General features: G+C 38.4%; 3 non-coding genes across 3 annotated transcripts; all 3 read left to right on the forward strand.

Moving 5' to 3' along the window:
- The first annotated feature begins 332 nt into the window (after positions 1-332).
- On the forward strand, positions 333-406 carry TRNAN-GUU (transfer RNA asparagine (anticodon GUU)). The gene has a single exon. It is a non-coding gene; the product is annotated as a tRNA-Asn (tRNA).
- Positions 407-4381: 3975 nt separating this feature from the next.
- TRNAN-GUU (transfer RNA asparagine (anticodon GUU)) lies at positions 4382-4455 on the forward strand. The gene has a single exon. It is a non-coding gene; the product is annotated as a tRNA-Asn (tRNA).
- A 4281-nt stretch (positions 4456-8736) lies between these two features.
- Positions 8737-8810, forward strand: TRNAN-GUU (transfer RNA asparagine (anticodon GUU)). The gene has a single exon. It is a non-coding gene; the product is annotated as a tRNA-Asn (tRNA).
- The last annotated feature ends 11213 nt before the right edge of the window (positions 8811-20023 follow it).

A 20023-nucleotide genomic window follows, 5' to 3' on the forward strand; every position in this document is an offset into this window, starting at 1 on the left:
AGCTGAGATAAGAATGGTAAGAAAAGAAAGAGAATGGAAAACACAAAAGAGCAAATTTCTCTCAAAAATGGGTTTGAAATTTGACTGCCAGTTAAATCTCAAAGATTAAACAAAACCCAAGCAAAACAGTTTAGCAGAGGATGGTTTCGATCCATCGACCTCTGGGTTATGGGCCCAGCACGCTTCCGCTGCGCCACTCTGCTGATGCTTAAAATGTAGTCATCCTCACAGCTGTCTCTACTTCTTACCGGAAGCAGTGTTAAAGTGGGAACTGTATAAGTGGGGAGATATCGAGAGACAAAAATCCCTCAACTCTATGGACATCAAGAGCTGTCTCTGTGGCGCAATCGGTTAGCGCGTTCGGCTGTTAACCGAAAGGTTGGTGGTTCAAGCCCACCCAGGGACATGAGTTCACTGTGTACAAGATGACACGGTCGCAGTAGCTTTTTCTCTAAGAAGTTGAAAATAAGCCTGTAGTAATCAAACTGAAAAACAGTGGCTCTATGCTGATTAACCCAAGTAGAGATGCTTCTCAAAACCATGTCTAAAGGGTGAGGCAAACACTTTTCTGTGACAATGGTTTCAATTTGAAACGTCACCACAAACTTTTTGAGAAGTGAGCGGGAACACTACCCATTGGAAATTGGGATCGGTCAAAGAAAAGATTAGAAGGACACTGCTTGTATCCTTTGTCCTCGGGGACATGTCTTGAATTGTTTCAAACACATATCATCCTGCATAAGCTTGTAAGTTCAAACCCACTCCAGGACCGTGCATTTTCAATATGGGAGGGGCCAAGCACGTGTTAGCCAAGAAGCCAAAAGCACAAAATTCCAAATTTTTCCCACAAAAAAACAACAAAAACATGGAACCCAGAGCAATATTGGACAAACGTTAAAAGCAGTGGAAGACAGCATGAGTTGTTGTTATTTTTTTTCAATGAAAATTTTTGAAATTTGACCATTCAAGCAAACATGTGAAATCATGAGACAATGCAATTTTACTTGAAGCTTAGAGTCCACATACAAGCAATTAACTTTAAAACATGACAGCATCAATCTTATGATCAAGTGACAGGCACCAAAAGTTTAGTGTTTCAACCCCACTCTAGAATGATTCATTCCAAACATGAAACGGGCAAAGCATACACAGACCAAAAAGAAAAGAGTGAAAAAGGTAAAAAATGTGAAATAATCTTTACCTTTCCTGCGAAAAACCCTTACATGCACACCCCAACTGCAGATTGAAGAGAAAAATAAATAAATCATTAAATACGTCAAAAGAGGAAAAGAAGATTTCCATGAAAACAGTCTAAAATCTGTTTAATCACAAAGACATGTTGAAAGAGTGGAAAAATGCAAAATCTCTTGAAACTAGCCAACGACCACCCTTTGACTCAAAACCAAGAAAAGCTGAGATAAGAATGGTAAGAAAAGAAAGAGAAGGGAAAACACAAAAGAGCAAATTTCTCTCAAAAATGGGTTTGACATTTGACTGCCAGTTAAATCTCAAAGATTAAACAAAACCCAAGCAAAACAGTTTAGCAGAGGATGGTTTCGATCCATCGACCTCTGGGTTATGGGCCCAGCACGCTTCCGCTGCGCCACTCTGCTGATGCTTAAAATGTGGGCATCCTCACAGCTGTCTCTACTTCTTACCGGACTCAGTGTTACAATGGTCACAATGGTTTCAATTTGAAACGTCACCACAAACTTTTTGAGAAGTGAGCGGGAACACTACCCATTGGAAATTGGGATCGGTCAAAGAAAAGATTAGAAGGACACTGCTTGTATCCTTTGTCCTCGGGGACATGTCTTGAATTGTTTCAAACACATATCATCCTGCATAAGCTTGTAAGTTCAAACCCACTCCAGGACCGTGCATTTTCAATATGGGAGGGGCCAAGCACGTGTTAGCCAAGAAGCCAAAAGCACAAAATTCCACATTTTTCCCACAAAAAAACAACAAAAAACATGGAACCCAGAGCAATATTGGACAAACGTTAAAAGCAGTGGAAGACAGCATGAGTTGTTGTTATTTTTTTCAATGAAAATGTTTTGAAATTTGACCATTCAAGCAAACATGTGAAATCATGAGACAATGCAATTTTACTTGAAGCTTAGAGTCCACATACAAGCAATTAACTTTAAAACATGACAGCATCAATCTTATGATCAAGTGACAGGCACCAAAAGTTTAGTGTTTCAACCCCACTCTAGAATGATTCATTCCAAACATGAAACGGGCAAAGCATACACAGACCAAAAAGAAAAGAGTGAAAAAGGTAAAAAATGTGAAATAATCTTTACCTTTCCTGCGAAAAACCCTTACATGCACACCCCAACTGCAGATTGAAGAGAAAAATAAATAAATCATTAAATACGTCAAAAGAGGAAAAGAAGATTTCCATGAAAACAGTCTAAAATCTGTTTAATCACAAAGACATGTTGAAAGAGTGGAAAAATGCAAAATCTCTTGAAACTAGCCAACGACCACCCTTTGACTCAAAACCAAGAAAAGCTGAGATAAGAATGGTAAGAAAAGAAAGAGAATGGAAAACACAAAAGAGCAAATTTCTCTCAAAAATGGGTTTGAAATTTGACTGCCAGTTAAATCTCAAAGATTAAACAAAACCCAAGCAAAACAGTTTAGCAGAGGATGGTTTCGATCCATCGACCTCTGGGTTATGGGCCCAGCACGCTTCCGCTGCGCCACTCTGCTGATGCTTAAAATGTAGTCATCCTCACAGCTGTCTCTACTTCTTACCGGAAGCAGTGTTAAAGTGGGAACTGTATAAGTGGGGAGATATCGAGAGACAAAAATCCCTCAACTCTGTGGACATCAAGAGCTGTCTCTGTGGCGCAATCGGTTAGCGCGTTCGGCTGTTAACCGAAAGGTTGGTGGTTCAAGCCCACCCAGGGACGTGAGTTCACTGTGTACAAGATGACATGGTTGCAGTAGCTTTTTCTCTAAGAAGTTGAAAATAAGCCTGTAGTAATCAAACTGAAAAACAGTGGCTCTATGCTGATTAACCCAAGTAGAGATGCTTCTCAAAACCATGTCTAAAGGGTGAGGCAAACACTTTTCTGTGACAATGGTTTCAATTTGAAACGTCACCACAAACTTTTTGAGAAGTGAGCGGGAACACTACCCATTGGAAATTGGGATCGGTCAAAGAAAAGATTAGAAGGACACTGCTTGTATCCTTTGTCCTCGGGGACATGTCTTGAATTGTTTCAAACACATATCATCCTGCATAAGCTTACACAGACCAAAAAGAAAAGAGTGAAAAGGGTAAAAAATGTTAAATAATCTTTACCTTTCCTGCGAAAAACCCTTACATGCACACCCAAACTGCAGATTGAAGAGAAAAATAAATAAATCATTAAATACGTCAAAAGAGGACAAAAGAAGATTTCCATGAAAACAGTCTAAAATCTGTTTAATCACAAAGACATGTTGAAAGAGTGGAAAAATGCAAAATCTCTTGAAACTAGCCAATGACCACCCTTTGACTCAAAACCAAGAAAAGCTGAGATAAGAATGGTAAGAAAAGAAAGAGAATGGAAAACACAAAAGAGCAAATTTCTCTCAAAAATGGGTTTGAAATTTGACTGCCAGTTAAATCTCAAAGATTAAACAAAACCCAAGCAAAACAGTTTAGCAGAGGATGGTTTCGATCCATCGACCTCTGGGTTATGGGCCCAGCACGCTTCCGCTGCGCCACTCTGCTGATGCTTAAAATGTAGTCATCCTCACAGCTGTCTCTACTTCTTACCGGAAGCAGTGTTAAAGTGGGAACTGTATAAGTGGGGAGATATCGAGAGACAAAAATCCCTCAACTCTGTGGACATCAAGAGCTGTCTCTGTGGCGCAATCGGTTAGCGCGTTCGGCTGTTAACCGAAAGGTTGGTGGTTCAAGCCCACCCAGGGACGTGAGTTCACTGTGTACAAGATGACACGGTCGCAGTAGCTTTTTCTCTAAGAAGTTGAAAATAAGCCTGTAGTAATCAAACTGAAAAACAGTGGCGCTATGCTGATTAACCCAAGTAGAGATGCTTCTCAAAACCATGTCTAAAGGGTGAGGCAAACACTTTTCTGTGACAATGGTTTCAATTTGAAACGTCACCACAAACTTTTTGAGAAGTGAGCGGGAACACTACCCATTGGAAATTGGGATCGGTCAAAGAAAAGATTAGAAGGACACTGCTTGTATCCTTTGTCCTCGGGGACATGTCTTGAATTGTTTCAAACACATATCATCCTGCATAAGCTTGTAAGTTCAAACCCACTCCAGGACCGTGCATTTTCAATATGGGAGGGGCCAAGCACGTGTTAGCCAAGAAGCCAAAAGCACAAAACTCTGTGGACATCAAGAGCTGTCTCTGTGGCGCAATCGGTTAGCGCGTTCGGCTGTTAACCGAAAGGTTGGTGGTTCAAGCCCACCCAGAGACGTGAGTTCACTGTGTACAAGATGACACGGTCGCAGTAGCTTTTTCTCTAAGAAGTTGAAAATAAGCCTGTAGTAATCAAACTGAAAAACAGTGGCGCTATGCTGATTAACCCAAGTAGAGATGCTTCTCAAAACCATGTCTAAAGGGTGAGGCAAACACTTTTCTGTGACAATGGTTTCAATTTGAAACGTCACCACAAACTTTTTGAGAAGTGAGCGGGAACACTACCCATTGGAAATTGGGATCGGTCAAAGAAAAGATTAGAAGGACACTGCTTGTATCCTTTGTCCTCGGGGACATGTCTTGAATTGTTTCAAACACATATCATCCTGCATAAGCTTGTAAGTTCAAACCCACTCCAGGACCGTGCATTTTCAATATGGGAGGGGCCAAGCACGTGTTAGCCAAGAAGCCAAAAGCACAAAATTCCACATTTTTCCCACAAAAAAACAACAAAAACATGGAACCCAGAGCAATATTGGACAAACGTTAAAAGCAGTGGAAGACAGCATGAGTTGTTGTTATTTTTTTTCAATGAAAATTTTTGAAATTTGACCATTCAAGCAAACATGTGAAATCATGAGACAATGCAATTTTACTTTAAGCTTAGGGTCCAGATACAAGCAATTAACTTTAAAACATGACAGCATCAATCTTATGATCAAGTGACAGGCACCAAAAGTTTAGTGTTTCAACCCCACTCTAGAATGATTCATTCCAAACATGAAATGGGCAAAGCATACACAGACCAAAAAGAAAAGAGTGAAAAGGGTAAAAAATGTTAAATAATCTTTACCTTTCCTGCGAAAAACCCTTACATGCACACCCAAACTGCAGATTGAAGAGAAAAATAAATAAATCAATAAATACGTCAAAAGAGGACAAAAGAAGATTTCCATGAAAACAGTCTAAAATCTGTTTAATCACAAAGACATGTTGAAAGAGTGGAAAAATGCAAAATCTCTTGAAACTAGCCAATGACCACCCTTTGACTCAAAACCAAGAAAAGCTGAGATAAGAATGGTAAGAAAAGAAAGAGAATGGAAAACACAAAAGAGCAAATTTCTCTCAAAAATGGGTTTGAAATTTGACTGCCAGTTAAATCTCAAAGATTAAACAAAACCCAAGCAAAACAGTTTAGCAGAGGATGGTTTCGATCCATCGACCTCTGGGTTATGGGCCCAGCACGCTTCCGCTGCGCCACTCTGCTGATGCTTAAAATGTAGTCATCCTCACAGCTGTCTCTACTTCTTACCGGAAGCAGTGTTAAAGTGGGAACTGTATAAGTGGGGAGATATCGAGAGACAAAAATCCCTCAACTCTGTGGACATCAAGAGCTGTCTCTGTGGCGCAATCGGTTAGCGTGTTCGGCTGTTAACCGAAAGGTTGGTGGTTCAAGCCCACCCAGGGACGTGAGTTCACTGTGTACAAGATGACACGGTTGCAGTAGCTTTTTCTCTAAGAAGTTGAAAATAAGCCTGTAGTAATCAAACTGAAAAACAGTGGCGCTATGCTGATTAACCCAAGTAGAGATGCTTCTCAAAACCATGTCTAAAGGGTGAGGCAAACACTTTTCTGTGACAATGGTTTCAATTTGAAACGTCACCACAAACTTTTTGAGAAGTGAGCGGGAACACTACCCATTGGAAATTGGGATCGGTCAAAGAAAAGATTAGAAGGACACTGCTTGTATCCTTTGTCCTCGGGGACATGTCTTGAATTGTTTCAAACACATATCATCCTGCATAAGCTTGTAAGTTCAAACCCACTCCAGGACCGTGCATTTTCAATATGGGAGGGGCCAAGCACGTGTTAGCCAAGAAGCCAAAAGCACAAAATTCCACATTTTTCCCACAAAAAAACAACAAAAACATGGAACCCAGAGCAATATTGGACAAACGTTAAAAGCAGTGGAAGACAGCATGAGTTGTTGTTATTTTTTTTCAATGAAAATTTTTGAAATTTGACCATTCAAGCAAACATGTGAAATCATGAGACAATGCAATTTTACTTGAAGCTTAGAGTCCACATACAAGCAATTAACTTTAAAACATGACAGCATCAATCTTATGATCAAGTGACAGGCACCAAAAGTTTAGTGTTTCAACCCCACTCTAGAATGATTCATTCCAAACATGAAACGGGCAAAGCATACACAGACCAAAAAGAAAAGAGTGAAAAAGGTAAAAAATGTGAAATAATCTTTACCTTTCCTGCGAAAAACCCTTACATGCACACCCCAACTGCAGATTGAAGAGAAAAATAAATAAATCATTAAATACGTCAAAAGAGGACAAAAGAAGTTTTCCATGAAAACAGTCTAAAATCTGTTTAATCACAAAGACATGTTGAAAGAGTGGAAAAATGCAAAATCTCTTGAAACTAGCCAACGACCACCCTTTGACTCAAAACCAAGAAAAGCTGAGATAAGAATGGTAAGAAAAGAAAGAGAATGGAAAACACAAAAGAGCAAATTTCTCTCAAAAATGGGTTTGAAATTTGACTGCCAGTTAAATCTCAAAGATTAAACAAAACCCAAGCAAAACAGTTTAGCAGAGGATGGTTTCGATCCATCGACCTCTGGGTTATGGGCCCAGCACGCTTCCGCTGCGCCACTCTGCTGATGCTTAAAATGTAGTCATCCTCACAGCTGTCTCTACTTCTTACCGGAAGCAGTGTTAAAGTGGGAACTGTATAAGTGGGGAGATATCGAGAGACAAAAATCCCTCAACTCTGTGGACATCAAGAGCTGTCTCTGTGGCGCAATCGGTTAGCGCGTTCGGCTGTTAACCGAAAGGTTGGTGGTTCAAGCCCACCCAGGGACGTGAGTTCACTGTGTACAAGATGACATGGTTGCAGTAGCTTTTTCTCTAAGAAGTTGAAAATAAGCCTGTAGTAATCAAACTGAAAAACAGTGGCTCTATGCTGATTAACCCAAGTAGAGATGCTTCTCAAAACCATGTCTAAAGGGTGAGGCAAACACTTTTCTGTGACAATGGTTTCAATTTGAAACGTCACCACAAACTTTTTGAGAAGTGAGCGGGAACACTACCCATTGGAAATTGGGATCGGTCAAAGAAAAGATTAGAAGGACACTGCTTGTATCCTTTGTCCTCGGGGACATGTCTTGAATTGTTTCAAACACATATCATCCTGCATAAGCTTACACAGACCAAAAAGAAAAGAGTGAAAAGGGTAAAAAATGTTAAATAATCTTTACCTTTCCTGCGAAAAACCCTTACATGCACACCCAAACTGCAGATTGAAGAGAAAAATAAATAAATCATTAAATACGTCAAAAGAGGACAAAAGAAGATTTCCATGAAAACAGTCTAAAATCTGTTTAATCACAAAGACATGTTGAAAGAGTGGAAAAATGCAAAATCTCTTGAAACTAGCCAATGACCACCCTTTGACTCAAAACCAAGAAAAGCTGAGATAAGAATGGTAAGAAAAGAAAGAGAATGGAAAACACAAAAGAGCAAATTTCTCTCAAAAATGGGTTTGAAATTTGACTGCCAGTTAAATCTCAAAGATTAAACAAAACCCAAGCAAAACAGTTTAGCAGAGGATGGTTTCGATCCATCGACCTCTGGGTTATGGGCCCAGCACGCTTCCGCTGCGCCACTCTGCTGATGCTTAAAATGTAGTCATCCTCACAGCTGTCTCTACTTCTTACCGGAAGCAGTGTTAAAGTGGGAACTGTATAAGTGGGGAGATATCGAGAGACAAAAATCCCTCAACTCTGTGGACATCAAGAGCTGTCTCTGTGGCGCAATCGGTTAGCGCGTTCGGCTGTTAACCGAAAGGTTGGTGGTTCAAGCCCACCCAGGGACGTGAGTTCACTGTGTACAAGATGACACGGTCGCAGTAGCTTTTTCTCTAAGAAGTTGAAAATAAGCCTGTAGTAATCAAACTGAAAAACAGTGGCGCTATGCTGATTAACCCAAGTAGAGATGCTTCTCAAAACCATGTCTAAAGGGTGAGGCAAACACTTTTCTGTGACAATGGTTTCAATTTGAAACGTCACCACAAACTTTTTGAGAAGTGAGCGGGAACACTACCCATTGGAAATTGGGATCGGTCAAAGAAAAGATTAGAAGGACACTGCTTGTATCCTTTGTCCTCGGGGACATGTCTTGAATTGTTTCAAACACATATCATCCTGCATAAGCTTGTAAGTTCAAACCCACTCCAGGACCGTGCATTTTCAATATGGGAGGGGCCAAGCACGTGTTAGCCAAGAAGCCAAAAGCACAAAACTCTGTGGACATCAAGAGCTGTCTCTGTGGCGCAATCGGTTAGCGCGTTCGGCTGTTAACCGAAAGGTTGGTGGTTCAAGCCCACCCAGAGACGTGAGTTCACTGTGTACAAGATGACACGGTCGCAGTAGCTTTTTCTCTAAGAAGTTGAAAATAAGCCTGTAGTAATCAAACTGAAAAACAGTGGCGCTATGCTGATTAACCCAAGTAGAGATGCTTCTCAAAACCATGTCTAAAGGGTGAGGCAAACACTTTTCTGTGACAATGGTTTCAATTTGAAACGTCACCACAAACTTTTTGAGAAGTGAGCGGGAACACTACCCATTGGAAATTGGGATCGGTCAAAGAAAAGATTAGAAGGACACTGCTTGTATCCTTTGTCCTCGGGGACATGTCTTGAATTGTTTCAAACACATATCATCCTGCATAAGCTTGTAAGTTCAAACCCACTCCAGGACCGTGCATTTTCAATATGGGAGGGGCCAAGCACGTGTTAGCCAAGAAGCCAAAAGCACAAAATTCCACATTTTTCCCACAAAAAAACAACAAAAACATGGAACCCAGAGCAATATTGGACAAACGTTAAAAGCAGTGGAAGACAGCATGAGTTGTTGTTATTTTTTTTCAATGAAAATTTTTGAAATTTGACCATTCAAGCAAACATGTGAAATCATGAGACAATGCAATTTTACTTTAAGCTTAGGGTCCAGATACAAGCAATTAACTTTAAAACATGACAGCATCAATCTTATGATCAAGTGACAGGCACCAAAAGTTTAGTGTTTCAACCCCACTCTAGAATGATTCATTCCAAACATGAAATGGGCAAAGCATACACAGACCAAAAAGAAAAGAGTGAAAAGGGTAAAAAATGTTAAATAATCTTTACCTTTCCTGCGAAAAACCCTTACATGCACACCCAAACTGCAGATTGAAGAGAAAAATAAATAAATCAATAAATACGTCAAAAGAGGACAAAAGAAGATTTCCATGAAAACAGTCTAAAATCTGTTTAATCACAAAGACATGTTGAAAGAGTGGAAAAATGCAAAATCTCTTGAAACTAGCCAATGACCACCCTTTGACTCAAAACCAAGAAAAGCTGAGATAAGAATGGTAAGAAAAGAAAGAGAATGGAAAACACAAAAGAGCAAATTTCTCTCAAAAATGGGTTTGAAATTTGACTGCCAGTTAAATCTCAAAGATTAAACAAAACCCAAGCAAAACAGTTTAGCAGAGGATGGTTTCGATCCATCGACCTCTGGGTTATGGGCCCAGCACGCTTCCGCTGCGCCACTCTGCTGATGCTTAAAATGTAGTCATCCTCACAGCTGTCTCTACTTCTTACCGGAAGCAGTGTTAAAGTGGGAACTGTATAAGTGGGGAGATATCGAGAGACAAAAATCCCTCAACTCTGTGGACATCAAGAGCTGTCTCTGTGGCGCAATCGGTTAGCGTGTTCGGCTGTTAACCGAAAGGTTGGTGGTTCAAGCCCACCCAGGGACGTGAGTTCACTGTGTACAAGATGACACGGTTGCAGTAGCTTTTTCTCTAAGAAGTTGAAAATAAGCCTGTAGTAATCAAACTGAAAAACAGTGGCGCTATGCTGATTAACCCAAGTAGAGATGCTTCTCAAAACCATGTCTAAAGGGTGAGGCAAACACTTTTCTGTGACAATGGTTTCAATTTGAAACGTCACCACAAACTTTTTGAGAAGTGAGCGGGAACACTACCCATTGGAAATTGGGATCGGTCAAAGAAAAGATTAGAAGGACACTGCTTGTATCCTTTGTCCTCGGGGACATGTCTTGAATTGTTTCAAACACATATCATCCTGCATAAGCTTGTAAGTTCAAACCCACTCCAGGACCGTGCATTTTCAATATGGGAGGGGCCAAGCACGTGTTAGCCAAGAAGCCAAAAGCACAAAATTCCACATTTTTCCCACAAAAAAACAACAAAAACATGGAACCCAGAGCAATATTGGACAAACGTTAAAAGCAGTGGAAGACAGCATGAGTTGTTGTTATTTTTTTTCAATGAAAATTTTTGAAATTTGACCATTCAAGCAAACATGTGAAATCATGAGACAATGCAATTTTACTTGAAGCTTAGAGTCCACATACAAGCAATTAACTTTAAAACATGACAGCATCAATCTTATGATCAAGTGACAGGCACCAAAAGTTTAGTGTTTCAACCCCACTCTAGAATGATTCATTCCAAACATGAAACGGGCAAAGCATACACAGACCAAAAAGAAAAGAGTGAAAAAGGTAAAAAATGTGAAATAATCTTTACCTTTCCTGCGAAAAACCCTTACATGCACACCCCAACTGCAGATTGAAGAGAAAAATAAATAAATCATTAAATACGTCAAAAGAGGACAAAAGAAGTTTTCCATGAAAACAGTCTAAAATCTGTTTAATCACAAAGACATGTTGAAAGAGTGGAAAAATGCAAAATCTCTTGAAACTAGCCAACGACCACCCTTTGACTCAAAACCAAGAAAAGCTGAGATAAGAATGGTAAGAAAAGAAAGAGAATGGAAAACACAAAAGAGCAAATTTCTCTCAAAAATGGGTTTGAAATTTGACTGCCAGTTAAATCTCAAAGATTAAACAAAACCCAAGCAAAACAGTTTAGCAGAGGATGGTTTCGATCCATCGACCTCTGGGTTATGGGCCCAGCACGCTTCCGCTGCGCCACTCTGCTGATGCTTAAAATGTAGTCATCCTCACAGCTGTCTCTACTTCTTACCGGAAGCAGTGTTAAAGTGGGAACTGTATAAGTGGGGAGATATCGAGAGACAAAAATCCCTCAACTCTGTGGACATCAAGAGCTGTCTCTGTGGCGCAATCGGTTAGTGCGTTCGGCTGTTAACTGAAAGGTTGGTGGTTCAAGCCCACCCAGGGACGTGAGTTCACTGTGTACAAGATGACATGGTCGCAGTAGCTTTTTCTCTAAGAAGTTGAAAATAAGCCTGTAGTAATCAAACTGAAAAACAGTGGCTCTATGCTGATTAACCCAAGTAGAGATTCTTCTCAAAACCATGTCTAAAGGGTGAGGCAAACACTTTTCTGTGACAATGGTTTCAATTTGAAACGTCACCACAAACTTTTTGAGAAGTGAGCGGGAACACTACCCATTGGAAATTGGGATCGGTCAAAGAAAAGATTAGAAGGACACTGCTTGTATCCTTTGTCCTCGGGGACATGTCTTGAATTGTTTCAAACACATATCATCCTGCATAAGCTTGTAAGTTCAAACCCACTCCAGGACCGTGCATTTTCAATATGGGAGGGGCCAAGCACGTGTTAGCCAAGAAGCCAAAAGCACAAAATTCCACATTTTTCCCACAAAAAACAACAAAAACATGGAACCCAGAGCAATATTGGACAAACGTTAAAAGCAGTGGAAGACAGCATGAGTTGTTGTTATTTTTTTTCAATGAAAATTTTTGAAATTTGACCATTCAAGCAAACATGTGAAATCATGAGACAATGCAATTTTACTTTAAGCTTAGAGTCCAGATACAAGCAATTAACTTTAAAACATGACAGCATCAATCTTATGATCAAGTGACAGGCACCAAAAGTTTAGTGTTTCAACCCCACTCTAGAATGATTCATTCCAAACATGAAATGGGCAAAGCATACACAGACCAAAAAGAAAAGAGTGAAAAGGGTAAAAAATGTTAAATAATCTTTACCTTTCCTGCGAAAAACCCTTACATGCACACCCAAACTGCAGATTGAAGAGAAAAATAAATAAATCATTAAATACGTCAAAAGAGGACAAAAGAAGATTTCCATGAAAACAGTCTAAAATCTGTTTAATCACAAAGACATGTTGAAAGAGTGGAAAAATGCAAAATCTCTTGAAACTAGCCAACGACCACCCTTTGACTCAAAACCAAGAAAAGCTGAGATAAGAATGGTAAGAAAAGAAAGAGAAGGGAAAACACAAAAGAGCAAATTTCTCTCAAAAATGGGTTTGACATTTGACTGCCAGTTAAATCTCAAAGATTAAACAAAACCCAAGCAAAACAGTTTAGCAGAGGATGGTTTCGATCCATCGACCTCTGGGTTATGGGCCCAGCACGCTTCCGCTGCGCCACTCTGCTGATGCTTAAAATGTGCGCATCCTCACAGCTGTCTCTACTTCTTACCGGACTCAGTGTTACAATGGTCACAATGGTTTCAATTTGAAACGTCACCACAAACTTTTTGAGAAGTGAGCGGGAACACTACCCATTGGAAATTGGGATCGGTCAAAGAAAAGATTAGAAGGACACTGCTTGTATCCTTTGTCCTCGGGGACATGTCTTGAATTGTTTCAAACACATATCATCCTGCATAAGCTTGTAAGTTCAAACCCACTCCAGGACCGTGCATTTTCAATATGGGAGGGGCCAAGCACGTGTTAGCCAAGAAGCCAAAAGCACAAAATTCCACATTTTTCCCACAAAAAAACAACAAAAAACATGGAACCCAGAGCAATATTGGACAAACGTTAAAAGCAGTGGAAGACAGCATGAGTTGTTGTTATTTTTTTCAATGAAAATGTTTTGAAATTTGACCATTCACCAAACATGTGAAATCATGAGACAATGCAATTTTACTTGAAGCTTAGAGTCCACATACAAGCAATTAACTTTAAAACATGACAGCATCAATCTTATGATCAAGTGACAGGCACCAAAAGTTTAGTGTTTCAACCCCACTCTAGAATGATTCATTCCAAACATGAAATGGGCAAAGCATACACAGACCAAAAAGAAAAGAGTGAAAAAGGTAAAAAATGTGAAATAATCGGGGAATGACGGAGTGCGGCGGGACGTAAGCGTACGCACGCACCAGGAGGTGGAGCTCAATGGGGGTATCGGAGGAAGGAGCAGCCACGAGGAAATGGCGTTTGTGCTGAGCCCGTGTTGAGCCTGTCGGGGAACTGAGAAGCAGCGCTGCCTGGTATCTGTTCGGAGAAATGCGGACACATAACTACAAGGAGAGGAAGAATTGGGGTATATACTAATTATGGCAACCAATGTTATGTGGATTTATAACCGGACAGCCAGACGTATACCGGAGCGGTAGCTGGTAAAAAAGTGCAGCGATTTTTATGTGGCTTATTATGTGGCTCGGTTCACTTTGCAACGTGGCCGATACCATTTAATGATATAACTTTCGGAATCTGGAACTGCAAATATAGATCAAATCCAGTAACCTTTTTTTTTGGTTTGTTTTTGGTTTGTTCCCTTTTTTTTTGCTACTAACAACTTATTAGAGAACAGCAATATATAAGCAAATATATGTGGCTTAATAATGTGGTTTAACAGAATGGAAAGGTTATGACCACAAGATTTGATGGCTAACTGTCTGAGAAACAGATGAGGAGAAATCTAACAGCTTACAGCTTAACTCTCACTTGGTAAATAATTTACTACTTTGGTGCTATTTTTGGTGCTCCAGGTTGGTTTGTCCTTGTTAAGGTGGCACATACCACTTAAAAAAAATATATATGTTGGAACTGTAAGATCATAGATGTGAATTTTATAACGTTTGATTTCCCTGACCGACATCACTTGTATCTTTGGACCTTTAATTGGATCCCTAATTGGATCATTGGATCAATAGACTTCTTGCAAAACGTGGAGATAAGAGGATCAAGAAATTGGGGGGAGAAAAAAAACAGCATAAAGGTCATAAAGGTCAAAGACCAATAAAGCCAAGACCAGAGACATTGAATACAAAGACAGATTGTTTTCAAGACAAGATAAAGAAAAGAAGCTGGTGAGAAAGTGAAAGTGGAAAGGATAAGGGCCCCTTGACACAATAGTAAACAAAGATGGCGATGCCAAAGATCTCAAAAAAAACCAAGGAGGTCAAAAAAGATAACAAAAATGAAAAAGTGGCTTCTAACTTTTTTTCACCACATAATAAACAGAATGAGGAACTATCCTTTCTGGATGAATCAACATTTGAAGATAAAAGAGTTTCAATAACCAATTTTCAAGATTTTATAAAAACAAGCCTGGACAATCAAACTGAAATTTTCAAAAAAGAATTAGAAAATAGCACAGCTCAAATGACAAGGCAAATGGAAGAAATTAACAGAAAAATAGTAAAAGTGGAAGAATTTCAAGAACAAATAACTAACCATTATAATCTAATCACAGAAGAACAAACCAAAATAAAGGTGGAAATAAACAGTTTAGAAGATCGAGTAAATATGATGGAAGAGAGAATGAGAGCTAAAAATATACGGATAAAAAATATTCCAGAAGATATCTCTCACGATAAAATCAAGGACTATTTGAACGGGCTGTTTGCAGCACTAAACTTACAAACTCAAGTTTCGGCAGTGTGTATGGAAAACATATACAGAATTAAGAAGCCACAGGGAATCCAGAATGCTTATCCTAGAGACACGATGGTTACTCTCCACTCCCTGATTGTCAAGCAGCAAATAATAAATGCAATAAGAAATAAAAAATTCTCAGAAGAGGATAAATTTAAAGATATCCAAATTTATCAAGATCTACCCAGAGCAGTAAGAATGGAGAGAAAAAGATATTTTGAAAAATTAAAACCACTGAAAGAAAGAAACATCGGATATCGATGGGGACCAGGAAAGGCCATTACAATAAATTGGAACGATACAAGGAAAGTCCTTCTGAACCCAAAAGAATTAGAAGAATGGACAGCTCAACAATTTAAATGATGAGGAGAGAAAACGCAAGAACTTTGGCAAAAAGGGGAAGAGGAGGGGAGAGAGAGATAAGAGATGGGAGAGAGGAAGGATTTTTTTTTTTTTTTTTCCTTCTTTTCCTCTCCCCCGACAAGAGTGTTGAATATGAAATTGTGTATGGGACATATTATCCCATGGATAAATTAATAGGAGATTATTAATGTACATATAATAGATGAATGATGGGATATAATTTAAAAGGAATTTTTTGGGAATAACAGTATAAATCACTAATGGAGGGGGGAGATGCATTTCAGGACTAAGGGAAGGGGTTTTGTACAGGGGGTATCACAAAAATCAGAAGGATAAAATGATATTGTATATACGGAGGGGTGCGAATTTGAGTGTGATACTTTGATAAGGGATACACAAAGAGATAAATTAATAAGAGTTTGGTTAAATATAACTACACAATAGATAGAGTTTGGTATAGGGGATAGAAATGAATGAATTTTTGTTTACGGATAAAATAGGAGAGGTAATTTTTATAAGTATAAGAGGTAACAAGGTATTCAAATATTAAGATTTACAGTATATTTTCACTAATGGAGTGGGAAGATGCATTCCGAGATTAAGGGAAGATGTTTGCACAGGAGATATCATAAATAATCTGAAGGTTATAATGATACTGTATAACACGGAGGGGTGTTTGTTCGTGATATTTTGATATGGGATACATAAAAAAAATAGATAAATTAGTAAGAGATTTGTTTAAATATAATAGAGAATAGATGGAGTGCTGTGCAGGGGATATAAATGAACACGAGAATAAAAAAAATTTCGTATGGATAAGGTGAATTAAGGGACTAAGGGTAAAACAATACGAACACTTAAATACCAAGGGAAAATATACAGTTTTCGCTGAAAGTCCTGTGAGAAGAATCAGTGATTTATGGAAGAGTATAAATAATTAGTATGGGGGGGGGGGTAATGAGAGGTAAGGGTTTTTTTTTTTTTTTTTTTTTTTTTTTTTCTTTCCCCTCTCTTCCTCCTTCTCTCTCTGCCCAGTATGAGGGACAGACAGAGGGAAGGAGAAAGATTGGCTGCTCTGCTCGGATTCCTCCTGTGTAGCTACCACTTTAAGGTCAGAGATAGACCTTAGCCCTAGACATAAGATATTGTCAAGGCTTACAGGTTGAAGAGATGATTAATTTCTATTATCTCTTGAAACAACAAGTAAGAATGTTTGGGAATGGGCTACTCTGTACTATGAGAGCTCAGACGTGTGTGAATGAAATGGGAGAGAGGGCAGCAGGAATAGATGTTACAGGAAAACATAAACCATGAAGTGTATCTCACTAAATGTACAGGGGCTAAATACCCCATATAAAAGAGCTATGATGAGAGGATTGCTAAAAAAAAAAGGAATAGATCTAGCGATGGTGCAAGAGACACATTGGATACGGGAAGATAGGACTAGATGGAACGATGAAGGATATGAGATAATCTCTCAAGCAGCCTTGAGTAAGAAAAAGAAAAGAGGAGTGGCCATAATCCTTTCAAAAAGAATAAATAGAGAAATTATATATGAGGATATAGATATAGAAGGACGGTACCAGATAGTAATATGTAAGTTGGAGGAGAAAGTTTACACTTTGGTAAATGTATACCTCCCAAATGTACTACCCACTAAATGTTTTAAAGAGATTATGGAAAAGGTAGAAAGGGTCAAGATAGGATTATTAGTTATTGCAGGAGATTTCAACTGTGTGGTGGATACAGCTTTGGATAAAAAAACAAAAAATAATAAACCCATAACTAAATATTTGATAAATCAAGCAAGGAACTTGAGAAACTCACTTTTAGAAAATAATTTATTGGATATATGGAGAGTATATAACACAGAGGGAAGAGAATATACACATTTCTCAAGGGTACACTCTTCACTTTCCAGAATTGATCTTCTGTTGGGGGAAGCCAATTTAGTGGAACAAATAAAAAGCATATATATAGAAGAGAATGTCTGGTCAGATCATAGCTATATAATTTTTTCTATAACTGACGTTAAAAAGTACAGATCTAAGACGACCTGGCGTTTAGACGACAGTATTTTGAAGAATAGTAAAGATCAGTTACAAATTAGAGAACTGATTCAACTGTACTTTAGTGAGAATATCTCAGAAGAACTCCCGATAACCACTATTTGGTGCGCATTTAAAGCAGTGGTACGGGGGTATTTGATTAAACTTAAGAAAAGGATTCAAAGAGACAGAGGTCTGACCAGAGAAAAACTATATATAGAGTACTATAAGTTGGCCAGAAGTAACAAAAGATCTTTAAGTAATGAATCTTTCAAGCAACTCTCTGAGATTAAAATGAAAATAGAAAAAATGGAGAAAGAAAGAATAGAGAAAAATCTGGAGAGGATGAAATCCAATTTTTATTACGACAATAATAAGATTAATAAGTGGTTAACAAAAAAACTTAAAAATACAAAAAATGGGAAAAATAGGATTAGTTGTATTAGAACCGAATCAGGAATCTGTAGAAAACCAGAAACAATAGCTAAGGCGTTTCAAAAATACTATGAAAAGTTGTATAATTTACCAAATCAATCAAAAGAAGCAGCTATAAACGATTATCTGAGGGAGATTAGGTTCCCGAGGATTTCGGAAGAACAGAAAATAATGCTAAATGCCCCTCTACAAATTGTGGAATTTACAGGTGCAATTAAAAAACTTGTGAACTATAAGACTCCGGGCCCAGATGGTCTGACTAATAGATTTTACAAGGTCTATGGAGATATATTGGCAGATTACTTGACTAGAACATATAATGAAATCTCTCTGAAAGGTACAGGCCCTAGAGAATTATTACAAGCAAATATAATCCCTATCCACAAAAAAGATAAGGATCCGCAAGATCTAAAGAATTATCGCCCGATATCACTTATCAACGTCGATTCAAAGTTATTTTCATCTATATTGGCAGATAGGTTGAAAAGGATAATTATGGAATTGGTAGACAGAGATCAGATAGGGTTTGTCCCAACCAGACAAGCTAGCACTAATATTATAAGAATGATTAATGTTCTGGATTGGAGTGATAGAATGCGAATTCCCCTCCTGACCCTGTCATTGGATGCAGAAAAGGCCTTTGACAGGGTCGGGTGGGGATATATGATGGGAGTACTGAGGGCAATGGGCATAGATGGATGGATGCTGTCGGCAATAGGCTCTATTTATCAAAATCCTATGGCGAGGGTAGTGGGCATGGATTTATGTCCATTGACTCTAATAGACCCAATTAAATCAATTGATAATTTGATAAAAGAAATAGAAATGTTTAGCATTATCTCAAATTATAAAATAAACTCAGATAAAATGATTGTCTTATTTAAAAACTGTAGCAAAGAGTGGAAAAGTGAATTTTTGAAAACTTATAGCTTTGTGGATGCGAAGGGGAGTTTTGAATATCTTGGGGTAACAATATCGGAGAATTTGGATAAAATGGTGGAGATCAACTTTACTAGGCTTTTGAAATCCACTGGGATATCGTTAAAAAAATGGAACCCCTTGTTTCTGAGTTGGTTAGGAAGGATAAAAGTAATTAATGCGTACATAGTGCCTAGATGGACATACTTTTTTAGAATGGTTCCGTTAAAAATTCCTCTACCATGGCTGGAGATAACACAGAGGCTAATTAAAAACTTTATTTGGAAGGGGAAAAAACCACGGATTGGATTAGTTCAATTAACAAATAATACAGAGCAGGGAGGGGTAAACTTCCCGAACATAATAAGCCATTACGAGGCCTCTATTATATTCCACACTCAGTTATTAAATAAAAAAGATTCTGAAAAAACGGGCTGGTTTCGCTTAGAGACCCGAGCCCTAAATGGTAAAGAACTGACTAGGTACATCTGGCAACCCAAAAAAATTGAAAAAGAAGTCAGCAGTGTAATTCTAGACTATTTGTTGAATGAATGGAATAAGATTAGAAAAAAATTAAATATCCTGGGAAGCATTTTTGGGTTTATGAGAATAGAAATATTAGAAGCCCTATTGCCAGACTTAAAATTAGACTCTTGGAAGGATAGGAAAATTGAAACTTTGGACGATATAATAATAGGAGATAGAATCAAAGATTTTGTAACTCTGTCTGGGGAATTTGGTCTTCTTCAGGATGAGGCTTTTCGATATTTAAGAATAAAATCCTTTTTGGATAAATCACTTGCTAAGAGTAATATAAACAGTAGTATCCTCATAAAACAGATCTTTGGAAATAATAGTACTCGAAAAAACATGGCAAAATGCTACGCCCTTATAAGAGCGACCCCCAAAAATATAAGGTCTAAACAAATAAAAAGTTGGGAAAAAGAATGCAATATAAAAATAGACCCAACAAAGTGGGGGGATATGTTGATACAGTTAAAAAGAAATGTTCACAACGATATATTGTTTGAGACTCAGTATAAAGTTTGCTATCGTTGGTATTTAGTGCCAATGAGACTAAACAGAATTGATCACAATGAATCTAAAATATGTTGGAGATGTGGAAGCAATTTGGGAAGTTTTGTCCATATTTGGTGGAGTTGTGGATTAATTAGGAGATTAT

This window comes from Pelobates fuscus, chromosome 2, assembly GCF_036172605.1.
Source record: "Pelobates fuscus isolate aPelFus1 chromosome 2, aPelFus1.pri, whole genome shotgun sequence".
Lineage (NCBI taxonomy): Eukaryota > Metazoa > Chordata > Amphibia > Anura > Pelobatidae > Pelobates > Pelobates fuscus.